We start from the raw sequence: 4,346 nt of genomic DNA on the forward strand, positions 1-4,346 counted from the left end.
AGCTCAATTCTAAAATAAAAGTTATTGTAGGTAAGACCATGACATTTCCTAACATTTGATTTTAATACATTGTGGTAATTTTCTAAAACAACTCAGAGGAACACATATTTACATTAGGCAGAGTATTTATGAAAAAATCTGACATCAGATATATATATATACACACACACACACATATATATGCATATGTGTGTGTGTGTGTGTATGTGTGTGGTATGTGGTGTGTATATATATGTGTGTGTGTATGTATCTCAAGATTATATGAACTAAGAAACAGATTGTATATCTTAATAGCAGTACTAGAGTGCAGAGTTTCAGGTTTGGATTTATAAATGATTTTCAAGGTGTGGGGTTTGGAAAAGGAGCAGACATTATCTTGTTTTCAAAACCTGAAGTTGTTCTCAGGACTGAAGTCAGAATCATAACTGCCACAGAGGGAAAAGGGAAGCTTTTCCCACTTTAATTGTTCATCTGTGTCAGAAAGTCCAGGATCCCTGAGATAGAACCACTCTAGTAAGGTAGTAAACAGGTTTCTCCTAAAGGAAGATTGTTGCTGAATTATGCCTACTGTCCTGATCATCAGGTATATACTTTGCATCTTCAAACCTGACGCTTGGAAGGACCAAGATATTTCAGTAATGGTTCATCATAAACCCAACATTCTCCATCTTTATGAAATAATCTTTTCTCCCACTGAATTTCCTTCTCTTTCCTTTCTTGGGATTCTGCTCTTTTATTCAAACCTGTGTTTTGCTTCAGCTGCTGATTTTTAAGTTGAAAGTGACATCCTTCCAAAGGCTGCAGGGTTCATACTTGTTTTGATCTTCTAGCTTCTTCACTTTCTTCTTGATTACAGGCAACTTCTTGGTATCTACAAAGGATCTATTCTCCCGTTGCATATTTTGCATAAATCACACTATTCCATTCCCCTTCGTTGAGCAAAAAGACTTCTTGTCATTAGGAGAAAAAATCTCAGCAGTAATTTTGTGCTTCTTACCCATATAGAAGGGTTTAGTGTGGAAGATGATATTTGCACTCTAGCCTGTTTGGAACAATTAATATAACATTCTCCTCTTAATTCCACCCAGGATACTCTAAGGATAGACCTTCCATAGCCATTGGGGAATGTGAGAACATAATATTCATCATAGTCGAGACATGAGATACAGCCCTGCCCTATGTTGTGCACCTCAGTCGACATCCCAAGGAGGTTTAATTTGGTCCAGACATGAGCACTGAATTTTATATTCTTGTTAAAATACTCAGCATAAAAGGCTGAAGTGGGTGGATGATGGGAAACCTGCTCAGCCATGAATGTTACACAGTTTTTGGAATCCCAGGGAACTGGTCCTTCTGAAACTAGTTTTGTGTTCTCTTCAGTATCATTTGGTAGTGTCTAGTGACATTGAAAAATCTCGCCCAAAATGGGATAGTATGGCCTTTTGTTAACTGATCCTTTCCTTCTTGCATGAAAGGTGGAGAGGTACCATTTCACAACCAGAACCATTCAATCCTTGTGATCCTTCTAGTCATTAATGGACACAAACAGGTCCCAGTCTGCATACATTTCTAAAAGAGATCTTCTTCCAAGAATAAACCTTGGAAGAACTACCTTAGTAAGATCCATCCCAAGCCTAACCTGTGAAAAGAGATGCATGATAATGCTTTTGTGCTCCTCCAAGGACCCTGCCTCCGCATCATCATCTCTACTATCATATGAATTGAAAACGTCAGCATCACTTTTTCCACTGGACGTGGAAGAATTAAGTGATTCTGTGGTATCTGGAAGTTTTAGACTATTTCCTGAGCTGCTGCTGATGTGATTACTTACAAATCTTGATTGAACAATTAAAGTTTTTTGATGACAAGCTTCAAAACTGCAAAGAAGATGAACACAGAAAGAAAATGGAAACTCTCAAAGAAACAACAAATAGCATGGTAGAATCAATTAAACACTGCGTTGTGTTACTGCAGGTTGCTGAAGACGAGAGTAATGCAGAGAAGCATGCAGATGGAATGATAAATACTATTAATCCTGTAGATGCAATCTATCAACCTAGTCCTTTGGAACCTGTGATCAGCACAATGCCTTCCCAGATTGTGTTACTTCCAGAACCTGTTGTGTAAGTCAAGACAGCAGCGTCCATCTTCCCTACCAATAGGACCTGTGTTGGCTACCTTGGGACAGCATCAGACTGTTACACCAAATAGTACAGGCAGTGGCCATTCACCACTGAGTAGCACTCTAACTTCTCCAAGCCAAGTGAACTTGTCTCCAAATACAGTCCCAGAGTTCTCTTACTCCAGCAGTGAAAATGAATTTTATGATGACAATGAATTCCATCAAACTGGCTCATCCCCAATGTGCTGGATAGATTCTTCTGAATCTGCCTCAGTCCTGACACAAAGGAGCTTGGATGTTTCTTCTTAAATTTGTATCTTTTTTTAAATTTATTTCAGTGGAATTATGTAGTTCTCCTTGTATTGATCTTTAACCTCCTTGGTTAGCGGTATTTCTAAGTATTTCATTTTTTGTCTCTATTGTAAACAGGGCTGTGTTATTCATTTGACTCTTAGCTAGAATATTATTGGTATATAGAAATGCAACCGATTTTGTACATTGGTTTTTTATCCTGAAACTTTGCTGAATGTGTTTATTAGTTCTCGAACTGTTTTTGCAGAGTTTTTAGGATTTTCTAGATATACTATAGAATCATATCAGTGAAAAGAGATAGTTTGACTTATCATATTTGGATGTCTCTTATTTATCTTGCCTGATTGTTATGGAGACCTAGACAGCCACAAAATAATAGTAAGAGGCTTCAAGACTCCACGGACAGTGTTAGACAGCATCGAGGCAGAAACCTAACAAATAAGTCCTGGACTTAAATTTGACACTCAACCAATTAGACCTGATGCTACTTTTCTTTGACCTATTGTATGGAATCAGTCTACTTCAGCTATGGTACAAATTTTGGTGAGCTTACCAATCTTTTTTTAGTTGTAAGATTGACAACAAAAGCCTGCCAATGCCCTCAACCATTTATTTCAGAAGACACAGACCACACAGTGCTTATATTAGAAATCATGCCAAGGAAATGATTTCTGAAAAATAATATTTTGATCAGATACATGTAAACAGATGATATGCAGAGCTGGCATGACTGGATCACAGAAGGCTGGAACAGTTGCAGAGGAAGTTAAATCAAAGTAAAATAATCAATTGTTTATGTTAGTATTGAATGGAAGTAACAGTATTAGAATTAAAGTTTTTCTCTTCATATTATATACAGATTGAGCAGTAGCTGACCGATAGTCTTAACCAATGAGTCAATTAATTGGGGATATTTATTCACACATTTTCGACTAAAACTTGTTGAATATCTCTCATATGTCAGAGGCAGTGTAGGCAGTAAGATATAGAGGTAATTAAGACCTAGTCATCTCTGTTTCGAGAACATGAATTTCTAGGGAAAAAATCAGATAGATTACAATTCAAGGTGAAATGTGTGAAAGTAAAGAACTGTACAAATTCTGTGTGGGCACCCAGCAAAGGGGAAATTAACTGCATGAAGTCAGAAAAGGGTTCACAGAGAAGGCAGCATTTTAACCCAGCCCTATATAAATTGGCTTAGTGAAAGATAATGGGAGGTAGAGTTGAAGAGAATGGCAAAGGAGGAAAAGAATAGATGTTCTAGTCTTAGAGAATAGCATGCACAAAAGCGTAGGGTGAGATAATTATAGGTTTTTTAGTGATAAATAGTAGTTTTCAGTTACAAATATAACTTGTCTTTCAGTTGAAATTGGAATTACAGGTGACTTGTTTTATCTTTTTATTTTCCCCTCTCTTTTTTAATATTGACATGAACTACCTACACAGTATGAATAGCCTTCCAAATCAGGCTCTAATCTACTTATGCAAACTTATATCTCTCCTTATCTGTTCTGAAATTACAGAGACACAGGCTCAAGCTGCATTTCTCAAGCATAAATGATTCTGTACCTCTCCTTTTCTGAGCTCATGATGAGGAGAGAGGCTCTTTTATACCCTAATGCCATTGCTCTATTACTGATCTGGTTTCCCTCTTTGCATCAATTGATAACCTCTTGCTACTCCAACAACACATCTCTTGAAGTCTACTTATTCCTACTACTAGGTAAAATAGCTGTCTCCTATGAACGTAGATTTTTTGTAACATTGGTTGCCCATTGAACTTGTTGGCACACATAAAAAAATCAATTTACTATAAATATATTGGTTTATTTCTATAAAACGTTTCATAAATGGAAACATTGCTATCCATATCTATTCTAATTTCAATACCACAGTTGGGTTACTCTAGTTT

The 4,346-nt window shown here is 36.7% G+C and overlaps 1 pseudogene; it reads right to left on the reverse strand.

Annotated features, from left to right (window-relative positions):
• Positions 1-600: 600 nt before the first annotated feature.
• On the reverse strand, positions 601-4,059 carry LOC117081353 (annotated as a pseudogene).
• Between the last annotated feature and the right edge of the window lie 287 nt (positions 4,060-4,346).

Source organism: Trachypithecus francoisi, unplaced genomic scaffold (genome assembly GCF_009764315.1).
Source record: "Trachypithecus francoisi isolate TF-2019V2 unplaced genomic scaffold, Tfra_2.0 Lachesis_group8, whole genome shotgun sequence".
Taxonomy (NCBI): Eukaryota; Metazoa; Chordata; class Mammalia; order Primates; family Cercopithecidae; genus Trachypithecus; species Trachypithecus francoisi.